Consider the following 13,863-nt stretch of genomic DNA (forward strand, 5'->3'; position numbering starts at 1 on the left):
TGGTGCCAGAGACCAGCTTTGGAGCTACATGGAGCTCTTCAGGTGTGAAAGAAGAGCTCTGTGTAGCTCCCAAATTTGTCTCTCACCACCCGAAGTTGGTCCAACATAAGATATTATCTCACCCACCTTGTGTCTCTCATATCCTGGGGCCACCACAGCTACGACAACACTGCAAATGACATAACATTGTCATCAAGTCGAATCTGCATCTATCATCTTATGTTGGTGCTAATCACCTTAGCACCTGAACACTGCTCCTCCTTCCCAGAAGGTTAGCATAAAATGCTTGACCAGAATTATTGAAATATTGGAACGGCCTTCCGAGGGAAACGGTGGGGGCGAGGGACCTGTCTGGTTTTAAGATTAAGTTAGATAAGTTTATGGAGGGAATGGTTTAATGGTAAAACATAGTAGTCAAGGAAAACCAAGCAATGGTAGGTAAATAGCATAATGGCTAAAAGGGGTCAGGATGGAGACTCTTGCCTATATGCTCGGGGTCTTACTGATCGTCATATTTGGGGTCGGGAAGGAATTTTCCTCCAGGGCAGATTGGCTGAGCCTCTGGAGGTTTTTCGCCTTCCTCCGCAGCATGGGGCAGGGATCTCTAGCAGGAGGGTCTCTGCCGATTGAAGTCACTAATAACAGGATTGGGGACTTCAGCAGCAGAGTCCAGGGAAGGGGTAGGGACGGTTTTATGGCCTGCAGCATGCAGGGGGTCAGACCAGATGATCATAATGGTCCCTTCTGACCTTAAAGTCTATGAGTCTATGAGAATTAAGGATGTTAAAGTTTTGTTTGCACAGTGTAATTTTGAGGCAGTGTCACAACACATTGATGCACGTGGAAAACCTGATTTATGCAGTGGGAATCTAAGAATTATGTTGTGCCACTCCAATAAACCCTCTTCCTCACTTCCAACCAGGTCCTTTCTAATGTAAGCGGTGCAGAATCATTTGTTTATTTTTGTGTTAAATTCAATTTGCTTTCTCATCCCAAAACTGTTCAGTGTGCTGCAGTTTTTTTGAAAGGAAGGGAAACTATATAGAAAATAACTCTCCCTGTAATGTTGTCGAAGTGCTCCTGTTCAGGCCCTTCCCTGGCCTTATTAAATTGACAATCTTGTGGAGGGCTCAAATCTGGCATTTCCTTTTATTGGAAGGTGTTACAGTAATACAAATAATAGTAACTTCTGACACCATCTCACCTGACCCAGGGGAAAAAAATCATAGAAATCATTTTTAGAGGTCAACTCACTGGCAGTTAGAACAGTTGTTCGCCACTGATTGCTCAGCTGGGGTTACTCTTAAGTGTACACAATGCCTTTGTTTCAGTGCAGTTGTCTGATGTTTTATGTTTCTCCATTCATATAATAGCACTCTGCACATTTTAATAAACCAATAACAGTATTTTTCAATGAATGTGACATTTATTTTAAAAGATTATCACACTGCAAGAAATCACATCACAAAATGCAAAGCTGTATAAAAGTTGAATGAAATAGCTAGACTTCAAGGTGAATTTTTTCTTAGTAGGCAGGATGTTTACTACTCTATGGCTTATATGTTATTCATCAGGCTTGATCAAATTTTCATGCAAATAAATGTCCCTTTTGTGTGTCATGGATTTCAACATTACAGATATATTTTAGTAACATGACTGAGACTGTCAGATTAAATTTGACTTTATTTTGTGCAATGCATCAGATGTCTAATTAACATTCCTTGGCTTTAATTGGAAGTTTCTGGTCATAGTATTCCAGGTAGACACAATATTGTGAGTGATGATGGACTGAATCCTCAGGTTTCTTCCTCAGGTCTGGTCTTGTTTTGGCTACTCCATTTCCTAGGTCAGGTTTTGTGTTTCTCACACCTGGGCTACAGTTCATAAAGAACCAACTATTACATTTCCTTGACAAGAGGACTGGACACACTAACAGACAAACAAGTACCTCAAAAGCAAGCTGCATCTGACAGAATCAAATACAAATGCTAGAAGTATTTTTAAATCCTTTTTGTCTCAAGACAGTTTCTTCTCAGACAAGGTTGAATACATAATAGCTATGCTATAACAATTATTTCAGCCTGTCTAGAAATAGAACTTTAAGAAAGCTTCTTAAAGCTTCCTTCTTTATGAGACTCATTCTCTCTAAATCACAGAAATAATAATTTGTTATCTTAACTTTTCTTTTGGACTTTCTGTGCCTAATTTCAGTATTACCAACTCCACAAGTTTGAAAATTATGAGTCAGGCCACTGCAACCACGAGAGAGGTCAAAAAACACTATTTAATCTCATGATTTTGGGGGCCAATCATCTGATTTTTCTTAATTCTCTCTGCCCACCCCAATATGTGCTTTATAATGACAGTGTCTTTCAATTTCATAGCAAGTAAGGTGATTTTGGCTGACACCCCAGGAGGTGTCACTAGAGGACCTGTGACAGAATGTACCCCTGTACTCACACCCTACTGTTGAAATAATCGTTGTACAAAATATGCCTTCTAAGATATCATTTGAAAACTCATAATTTGCTGATCTGTATGGTCCTGATAAAATGTGTGGCAACACTGTATGTGAAGTTACAAGATTCCACTGTATGGTGTTATTAACACATGTTCCAAACTGAATGTGGGAAACAGGTCTGTCTCAAACAAAGAATTGTGTGCTCTTTTTAATTTGCATTTAAGCAATAAACAGAATCATTAAGCAGGCAGGGAAACAAAGGAATCTAAAAAAGGTGAGAAAAAAGCAGTAGGGTACATCTTTCCACATAGACCTTTTGTCTCCTGATACCCATCTGCAAATGTTTTTTCAAGAGGGGAACTGAAACTATAAAAAAGGAGGAACAAACACCCCAAGGCACCCCCTTCCTCTCTGCCCATCAATTCACTGCACCTGAAGGGACAAAAGAAGTAGCCATTGGACTGGAGAAGGGGTCCTGACCTAAGAAGTTTGGTCAGTAAGACTGCTGAAAGCATGTGGTGAGAAAACTTTGCTGTGAATTTAACACTTTGTTAAGTTAGGCTCCAGTTGCGTTTTATCCTATTTTTCTTGTAATCATTTCTGACTTTTATGCCTCATTACTTGTACTCAAAATCTATCTCTTTGTAAATAATTAACTTGTTTAATCCAGTGTTTAAATTGAAGTGTCAGGGAAACTCCATTTGGGGTGACAAGTTGTCTGCACATCTTTTCCATTAAAGAAATAATGGACTTTATATATTCTGTACTGTCCAGGAGAGGGCTGGGCAGTACAGGACATACATTTCTGGGGGGAAATCTAAGACTGGGGGTGTGTTGGGGGTCACCCTGCAGTATAACCAAGGCTGGTGAGAGGCAGAATGTAATCCAGCTGTGGACTGGCAGGCGCAGTTATTGACAAACACTTGTATGCTGGAATGCTGTTTGTGAGTGGCCCAGGTGAGACCTGCTTCAACCAAAGAATTGTAAGGCACCCAAGGCTGCTGGGCATGGGTGAAAGAGCTGCTCATTAGTCTGGATTGTACTCTGGTATTTCACAGGACCCAACTGAGATTAGGTCTCCATTGGGCTAGTCATTCTACATACACAGTAAGAGACAGCCCCTGCCCTGAAGAGTTTTATTGTCGAGTGCAAAGCATAGTGGGGAATTTGTGACACACAAGCTAGAACTTGGACACACCCAATTATCATTAGATGAGAACCAGCTTTAATTCCTGTGGAACTGGGCAGGATTCAGACTAGTAACCTTTAGGTGAAAAGCATGCTCTCTCATTCACAACACCCTGAAGCATCCAGTCCCCATAAGTACTAATATTATACCTTTGAGAATAAGGCTTGCTTTCTAGAAAGATAAGTTTACAGTGCATGAGTGGTGCCAGAACACTCCAGAATGGTGTTCTGGGACTTTTGGGGGAAGCTGTAACAGTGTTCTGGTACTTCTGGTCACTGAGCCACCATCATTCCTTCCAAATCAGGGTCCAGACTCCCAGGAGTACCCCTCGAGCCAGGGGAGATCCACAGACCGGCTCCCTTCTCCAGAAGGAGAGATGGGTCCTGACTTAACAAGCCACCATCTCTCCTTCTGGAGTAGGAAGCTGGGTTTGGACTCTCAGGGGTCCTGTTGGGTCAGGGGGCATGGGCCAGTGGGACACCTACTTTGGAAGGAGAGATGGTGGCTCGATATCCCAATGACCAAGCTGCCAATCTTTCCTTCCAGAGTGGGCCCAGAAGCAGAAGAGGTGGACATGGTGTGAGGAGATGATGCCCCAGCCTTGCAGTATGCATGGCTGATACATCTGTGGGAGCTGGTCAATGATTTGAAATTGATGATGACCTGTCAGTCCAAGTCCTTCCCAGCAGCAAACCATCATTTTAATCATCTCTCCCCTTCAGCCCCCTTCTCTCCAGGCAGCTCCCTTATCATAATTCCTTCCTTTCTCAGCCAGCCACCCTCCACACGCCCTCCTCAAACAATTACACACTCCATTACGTCCCATAAGTAGACAACCTGTGGGCCGCTCATTGTAACTCCTAAAAAGACCCCCCACAGATCTCCCTTCCTAAGACACACATCCACTATATCTCTAACAGAACCCCAATCCCTCAGAAATACACCCACTACATTCCCATGCCCCCCCACTACATCACATAAACAGATCCCCAATACTCCTTTCCTCAGACACAAATCCACTAAATGCCCTAAACAGACACCCCCAATACTCCTCTCCCTCAGACATACACCCACTACATCTCCTAAACAGACACCAAAAATACTCTTGTCCCTCACACACACATACAGCCTTGTAGAAGGGCTGGTACATCTCATCAGCCATCGGGGAGTGTGGAGAGGTGTTATAACCCCACAGCTGAGCCAAGCCCCAGTTCTATGACTGGTTCCCTAATAAGTTCCCTGGGGTTTCTTCCTACCCATTCCTCCATGACTAGTCATCTCAGGGGCCCCATGGCCTCTCCTTCCTCTGCAACATCAGGTGCCTGGGAGTCATTGGTCCTCACAGTCTCATAGGCACTGACTTCCACTGTTCCCAGGGGGTGCTTGACTCCATCCCCGCCCCTGGCCCCACCCCTGCCCCACCCTCTTCCCTAAAGTCCCTGCCCCCTTCCCATCCCCATTCCACCCCGTTCCCCAAGTTCCTGTCCCTGCCCCGCCTCTTCTTCGCCTCCTCCCCTGAGCACGTTGGGTCCCCGCTCCTCCCCCTCCCTCCTGGAAAGTCCTAAGTGCCGCCAAACAGCTGTTTGGCAGTGGGAAGCACTGGGAGGTAGACAGAGGAGCAGGGATGCAGCATGCTTGGGGGGGGGGGGAGAGAAGGTGAGGTGGGGCAGGGGTTGAGGGGAGTTTGGCTGCTGGTAGGTGCAAAGCACACACTGATTTTTACCTATGCATGCTCCAGCCCTGGAGCACCCATGGAGTCAGCGCCTATGAGTCTGGCTGGCCTCCACGTCCTGGCATGTCAGCAGTCCCTCTGCAGAAAACAGCAGCACACCTCCATTCCCTTCAGTGGTCAGCCCCAACTGAAGTGAGTTGCTCCCTTTTATATATGGGTTCCAGCTGGCGCATGTCCAGCAGAGATGAGAGAGCATGGCCTCTTAGGCCCACAGAGTGTGATTAACCCCTGCTGAACCAGTGCAGGGCTGGTACACCCCATCACAACACCCTACACACTATTGTAATATCTTTGTACAAGGTATGCCTTGTGAGGTGTCATTTGAAAACTCATAACTTGCTGATCAGTAATATGTATGTAGCAGCATTATGGTATAAATTATAAATTTCCCCCTGTATGATGTTAAAAATACATGTTCAGACTCACATAGCACCAAGCTGGTCAAACAGACCTGTCCAGAAAAAAGGAGTGTCTGTGTTTGCCTGAATTTGAATTTCAGCAAACAGATTCATCAAGCAGAAAGGGGGAAGGGAGGAAACAAAAGGAAACCTGCATGTGAAAAAAACCCATCAGGGAACATCCTTCCACACAGACTCTTTGTCTCCTGGTTCTCAGACGGAAATGTTTTTCAAGAGGGGGACTGAAACTATAAAAAGGAGGGGCAAACACCCCAAGAGACCCTTCCTCTCTCTCCCTGTTCATCTCACTCTTTGCACTTGAGAAGGCAAAAGAAGCAGCCACTGGACTCTAGGAGAGGAATCCTGACCTGAAGAGTTTGGTCAGTAATACTGTTGGAAGCATGTGGTTAGAAACTTTGCTTTAAATCTAAATAGTTTAAGTTAGGCACTAGAAAGCATTTCATCTTTATTCTTCTTGTAGCCATTTCTGATTCTTATGCCTCATTGCGTGTATTCACTTAAAATCTCTTTGTAGTTAATAAACTTGTTTTATTGTTTTATCTAATCCAGTGTGTTTAAGTTAAGTGTCCAGATAATTCTATTTAAGGCAATAAGCTGCTGAATATTAGTTCCTTAAAGGAATAACTAACAATATATGTTAGGAGAGAGCTGGACAGCACAAGACATACATTTCTGGGGGGAAATCTGGGACTTGGAGTGTTTGGGGGGCACCCTGTAGTATAACCAAGGCTAGTAAAAGCCAGAGTGTAACCCAAGTATGGCTGTCAGGCTGCGGTTACACACAGACACTCAGGGTGTGGCTTGCATGCTGGAAGGCTGTTTGTGAGCAGCCCAGGTGGGAACTACTGTGAAAAGGCATTGTAAGGCACCCAAGGTTGCAGGGCACGGGGGGGACAGTCTCTCACTGGTCTGGATGGCTGGCACCCCAATATGTCATACATCTCCATAAGAGACTCCCCCCAATAGCCTCTCCATCAGACACACACCCACTGTACCCCCTCACGAGAGTGATGCCCATCCCCTACAAACATTCCCATATCACCATATCTCCAGTTCACCCTACCTGCCACACCTCCCCAAACACGCTGCCATCCAATCACAACCCCCATTAACACATGTATTCACAACTCACACACATTCTACCCACCTCCCTCCAGCACACAATCGGCTTACCTCCTTTAATCAGAAACATGCTCCTCTCCCCTGTTCAGACACACATCCCCTACCTCCAAGCATGCATGAGCCATCAATGTTTTGTTTCTGTGGGCAAAGGAGACACTATGAATGATAAAAAACACACAGGGATTTTGTCATATTTTGTCTGTCGCTTACAAGAAACTGAAAAGCGACTTTCAACGCTAAGTTTGATATTTTTAGGTGGTAGAAATCATCTTTTGATTTTGGTCAGTTTTTTATTTAGTGTAAATTTTCCTCTTAACAGCTTATTCACATAAACAGTTTGTTGGATCAAGATGAAAGGTGTATAGACCACTACTAGAAGTTCAGAAATAAGTGTTAACAAGGGGTAGGTGGGGCAGAGTTGGAGGCAAGAGGGAAAGCCCTGGGGAGTCAAAAGGGAGAACATTTTGATTAGTCTCGTTAGAGTTGGTATGGCAACAACCATTTTTTCATGTTCTCTGTATATATACATGTTCCTACTGTATTTTCCACCGCATGCATCTGATGAAGTGGGCTTTAGCCCACAAAAGCTTATGCCCAAATAAATTTGTTAGTCTCTAAGGTGCCACAAGTACTCCTCGTTCATTTTGAAAGCAGTTCCAGAGTTGAGAGCCATATTATTTATTAAATTTGTCTCATCACCAGATTTTGAACAAAAAATAATGTGAATTCTTGCTCTGCTTGGAAGATTCAGTGGTGACATCATCCCCATTTTGTTTGGCATCACCAGAAATATTATCTGCAATGTCATCTCTGACTCAGCACCTGCAGCTTTGGCCACGGCCTCACCACCTTCACCAACTTCCCATCCTGCCTCTTGTTTGCATTCCAATAAATCAACAGAACAAAGAAATGTGGAATGGATTTATATTTAGCTCCACATGAACTCTTATCAATACAAAAAGCAGGCCACTTACTCTGTAAAGGCTAATCTGTGGCTGCTTCTTTCTACTGGGAAACTGCCTTGCCAAGAAGTTAAACACTTAGGAGCAAGCATAAGACAAGGAGTTTCTCAGACATCAAAGGAGTGGAGCACCTATAGTGTTGGATTTTATGGTACCACAAAAAAAAATTACAGCACTCCTCACTGAGGAAGAAAATATTTGAACATGTGACAATTGTGATACACTCGGTAACTGCTTGGTTTGTAGATGATACACAGAAAAATGTTCTGGAGAATGCTGTTGCCAAACAAAAAAGACATCTGTGTGAATTTACAGCTAGTGTTTACTTTTTTTGTGGAAAAAAATGACAATTGAATGATCTTCCTGATTTGACTGATTTGCAGTGAAGCAACATTTTAGATATAGGTGTTATTTTGCATGCTGAGTCATCAGCCTGTGAAATCACAGACATTATTGGACAGGAAACGAGAAAAAAAATCTTTGTGATGAAGTTACTGCTTCAGTAGCCAAAATTCCTGTATTCATAGACAAATCAACAATAGTAGCTTTGAAATCAGGGTTGATTGTCTATATATGCAGTTATTCATTCCAAGGCTGTTCAGTTTTTCCTTGACTTAATTTAATTAGAAGGAAGTGATGCAGGGATGATTGTTAAGGAGGTCAAAGCTTGTTTAAGAACTTTATTGCTGTATTCAGTGACTGTGCTAGCATTATGGTGAAGATAAAAAGTGGAGAGCTGACTAGTTTAACCAAATACGACACTGATCTTACCAAAGGGCATTGTGTATTTCACAGAATTAAACTTAATGTTGGGGACACCACCACTGAGGAAGTTGGAAGAATAAATCACTTCAAAGTTTTCATGGATAAGGTACATTCAGTTTATATCTGATTTCCCAAAAAACAACGGAAACTTGCTTGTGCCTTAAAACTTGGTTTACAATGTAACATGATCCAAAAAATTCTGTTGGTATGTTGATGGGCTTCTAGTTTTAAAGCAGTATTAGCCATGTGGAAAAATTATGCAGCTGTTCACATGCATTTCACATTTGCATCTGAAGATCACTCGTACAATGCCAAAACCCGAATTTGGACTTTTGATGGATACACTAGAGGAGGTAACTAAAGTGTCAGAACACCTTAAAAAATGATCATCTGATATGCTTGAGCTAAGGTAACATCAATAGGATGGTTTGGGCAATTAAGAAGATGAAACAAGATGCTCCCCACATATATCAGAAACACAGCAAGCTGTTGCTGATCAGGTTTTCAAGTCAGTACCACTGTTGAAGAGTGCATCCACCCATAAACAAACAATCAGCAATCAATCAGCAACAGTTTCTCCAAAGCTTAGCCAACAACCTTATCTCTGTTGTTTACCACTGTTGCCTGGAATTGCTCTATCCTTCCTGGCAAGTATAATAAACAGAATGTCGCCAGCTTCAATGCTGATTGATCAGATACAGCTCTTAGGTCTGGGTAAGTGACCACTAGATACAGAGAGTCCTTGGTACGAGAGCGAGAGGAGGTTGAAGAAATAACAGTATGTGAAAAGTTACATCTGAGTTTTGAACCAGTTAAAGAACGCTTTTGTGATTATATCAACAGTGAAGACAAAGATGTCGAGGGGGATCTCAAACCTCTGGTCTTCGCTATTGAAGCGAATCCCATGTCAGCTGACACAGAAAGAGGGTTCCACACAATGAACAGTATCTGCTCCCCCTTATGCAACAATGTTAAAATATTGTGGCTTGCACTGTTGATTAGCTTGCTCGGACCTTCTATTTATTCTTTCAATCCAGTACCATACATAAAAAACTGGCTTGCAAGACATTGATCAAAAGATGACACAAAATCACAAAAACAAATATCAGAAGAGCAATAAAGCAATATCATCATATCTGGGATATATTTGCATAGAGTCCAGTGTTTCTCAAACGGGCACCGTGGCCGCATGCAGCCACCAGGGGCTTTTCTTGCAGCCACAGCCTCCTGGGAGATGATTGGGTGGGGGGGGGAGAAACAGCGACCCCTTCTTCAGGGCCGCCAGCAGTGGTTGGGCCTTGCCCCTCTCCCACTCCTCGCCCAGAGACATAAAAGCTGGAGGAGCAGGCAGCCAGTGAATTCCCCACCTTCCCTGGGGCAGTGAGGTCGGGCTTCAGCCCTTGGGTGGTGGATGGCAGGTTCCATTCCCCAGCCATGCGGTGGCAGGCTCTGGCCCTGAGCTCACCAGCCCTGTCCCATCACTGCTGGCCCCCACTACCTCTCCCAGTGCCCCATCACTCCCAGTGCCCAATCACCCCTGGTCCCCACTGCCTCCATCCCCACCTCCCCATTCCGGAGTTAATTTGTCCCCAGGCTTGCCGGGACTGAGTAAGTCTGTGAAATGGGATATAGCTAGTAAGTCTTTTTAAAAAAGCAATCAAAAGAAACAAGAAAAAAAGACACATGCAAAGCACCTTATTTGTGTTTCTATTCTGTTTAGGTACAGTAAAGCATAGAGACAACTTTACATTATTTTTATTATTGAGTCTGCAAAAAAACCTACATAAATAAATTACAATGATTTGCACATGTATATGTGCATATTTATTTGTTTTCCCCAAAGTTAATTAAGTATTTTAGGAAAAATTGTCAGAGTGGCCACCAGCAAGAGTTGGTGGCCACACGCTGAGGCCACCAAAATTTTGTTGTGAGAACCCCTGGCATAGACAATGAAGAATGTGGTGTGTGTATATAGCATCTTTCAGGTACGGAATAAAAAGGTATGTTACTGTTTTTCTTGTTGTCAAGATCATGGATTCTGGCATTTCTTGTTTTTAGGATTCAAACACTATAAGTTTTTTAAATCAAGTTCTGACCTTTTTGGAGTTTACATAGGCAACATCTTCCATTCTCTGGAATCAAAGGCAAAATGTCCCACATTCCGCTTTCATTCTCAACCCCTATTCTTAAAGAGGCAGCTCCCCTGAAACAAAAATATAAACACTACAAATGCAACAGTAAAACAAATGTTAACAGAACATCAACATTCATTTCTAAATATAATATTTTGCAGTATAAAATCATTCCAATAATTACTCCAGGCTTCTTACACTAACTTTCACATTTATTTTTTTCCCCACTCACATAGGTCATCACCAACATTTGGCCCCACAACCTTCAGAGCCAAAGTACAGACCTCTTGCACTTCCTCAGTACCTGAGAAGAGGGAAAACCTATTATTGTCTACGTAGACATGGGTGGCGCGTGACTCCCACATTTGGGGAGGCTTGACATGAGCCCTGGAAGCTCCCTAGAAGTGGGGGGACCACGCCCCCTGTTCCTCCCCAAAGCCCGCCCCTGCTCAGTCACCTCTCCCCGAGGCCCTGCCCACGCTCCACTACTGCTCGGCCCCAGGCCCTTGCTCCCGCTCCACCCCCTCTCCCAAACCCAGCTCCCCCCTCCCCCCCCCCCGCTCACACCTCTTCACTAGAGCCCTGCGCAGATACAAAATTTATATCTCAGATCCGGATATTTTCGGATATCCATGGAACTGCAGGGCTCTACTGGGAACCACAGTAGCGAAAGCAGGAGCATGTGGTGCTGCCACTCCCAGGATCCAGTGCCCCGCGTGGGCAGCTCCTCTGGTGTGACTGTACTGCCCCCAGCCCCGGCCATTGGGGTGGGCACCAGACTCACCAGCAGCTGTCCCTGATCGCACTAGTGTGTGCAAGCAGCTTACACACTCCCGGACAGGAGTCCTGCTGGCCTCAGTGGGCTGTGCTGGGGGCGGTACAGCCATGCCGGAGGAGCTGCCGAACAGGGGCGCTGGCTCCTGAGAGCAAAGGCCTGATGTGCTGCTGCTTTTGAAGCTGTGGTTCCCAGTAGAACCCTGCAGTTGGCGGGGGAGCTTGAGGGAAGGGGAGGAGCTGGGATGTCAAGAGGGGAAGCAAGGGTGGGGGGGGGAAGAGGCAGAGCAGGGGCAGGAAGAGGAACAGTGCAGCCATGGCTTTGGGGCGGAGCATGGATGGGGCCATGGGGCAGAGTGTGAGCAGGGCCATGGTCCCAGTGCCCTTTTAGCAGTGGCATGCCGGTGTGCCTCCAGAGGGAGGTGCGCCGCGTCCTGTTTGGGGAGGCTTAGCCTCCCCTGACCTATTATACCCACTGCCCATGTATGTGGATAAGCCAGGGGCGGGCAAACTTTTTGGCCTGAGGGCTGCATCGGGTTTCGTAAATTGTATGGAGGGCCGGTTAGGGGATGGGGTCGTGGCCCAGCCCCCACCTCCTATCTGCCCCCCCAAGGACTCCTGCCCCATCCAACCCCCCTCCCCATTCCCTGATGGCCCCTCTGGGACTCTTGCCCCATCTACACACCCCCGCTCCCTGTCCCCTGACCGCCCCCAGGCCCCCGCCACCCCATCCAACCCCTCCTCTCATTCCTGACAGCCCCCCCCCAGGACCCCTGTCCTGACTGCCCCCAGAACCCCTGCCCCTGACTGTCCCCTGCCACACCATCCAACCCCCCGTCCTTCCTGACTGCTCCCCTGGGACCTCTGTCCCTATTCAACCCCCTGTTCCTCCCCCGACCACCCCAACCCCTATCCACACTCACCCCCGACCACCACCCCGAACTCCCTTGCCCTCTATCCAACCCCCCCACTCCCTGCGGGTCAGGCCGGGCTCTGCAGCTGCGCTGCCTCAGGAGCTCGCAGCCCCACTGCCCAGAGCATTGTGGCGGTGGCGGAGTGAGCGAGCTGAGGCTGTAGGGGAGGGAGGACAGCAGGGGAGGGTCCAGGGGGCTAGCCTCCCGGGCCAGGAGTTCGGGGGCCGGGCAGGACGGTCCCATGGACCGGATTTGGCCCGTGGGCCGTAGTTTGCCCACCTCTGGGATAAGCCTATACAGAGCTCTACAACACAGTCATTGCCAGTGGGTTATATAAATATGGAAAAGAGACTCGACCCTGTACAGGAATATTTGATTTAGGGGGTGTTCAGGGTGAATTCGCTGTCATTGTTCTATGGCAAGGATGAAGCTTTTCCCCTGAGAGGGAGGGGAAATGACAGCTGGAGAAGAAGAGGGGGATGGCTGTTGGACAGAAGCAGGTGGGGGGAGATGGGGAGAGAGATGGAAAGAAACAGAGGATCTGTGACTAAACAGAGAAACAGGGCGAAGGGAGGGGGCAGCCTGGAAACCAGTACGGTGAGAAACCGGGATTGAGTGGAGAGACTGAGGTTGAGCAAGACAGATGGGCAGGAGAGGGTCCCGTCAGCGTAAAGCTGGGTGGTCAAGTAAGTCCGTGTTTGATGGTGTGTTTCTGAGCACCTGTTTTTGTTTGTTCCTGAGCATCAGTTCCAGTCATCTCCGGTCATTGATTTATATTGTCCTGAAGATTTGGAACCGTGGAACCAAAGGTCCTTCAGACCTGGTCTGGTCTAATGTGCACCACTGGAGTCAAGCACATCTCTTCAGAAAGTCCTGAGATGTGCTTGAGGCTCAAAAACTGACGTGGGTCTTAGACAGTACCCAGTGAGTGATTTGAGGAAAGGGGAACCTTGGCCTAAAAAAAATAAGAAATAATGATCTATAAGATAATAGCCTATGCATACAGAGAGAGAAATCCATTTCTTTTTTTAGAGGGTTCTATTTAGTTAAGTACACTTAGTACTAATTTATAGTGTGTATATTTCAACCATTTTTATTTATATATTCTTTGTCTGTTTAATGATATTTTAGGTAGATGGAAACTAGTTTTGTTTGTTCCCGTTTAAATAAAATCCCCATTATGTTGTTGTTGTTTTGTATTATCTTGGCTACCATTAAATAACCTTTTAATCATGGTGTCACACATACACACACAGCTCTCCCCTGCCGGGTAACTTATACCAGTGTTATGTTTATAAGAAGCACACGGGATCTTTTTCAGGGTAAAAGGCAATATGCCACATTTATTAAGAATACAGCAGTTAGCATATGCTTTTCAGTCTCTCTCTCTCTC

This window comes from Chrysemys picta, chromosome 1, assembly GCF_011386835.1.
Source record: "Chrysemys picta bellii isolate R12L10 chromosome 1, ASM1138683v2, whole genome shotgun sequence".
Classification (NCBI taxonomy): Eukaryota; Metazoa; Chordata; order Testudines; family Emydidae; genus Chrysemys; species Chrysemys picta.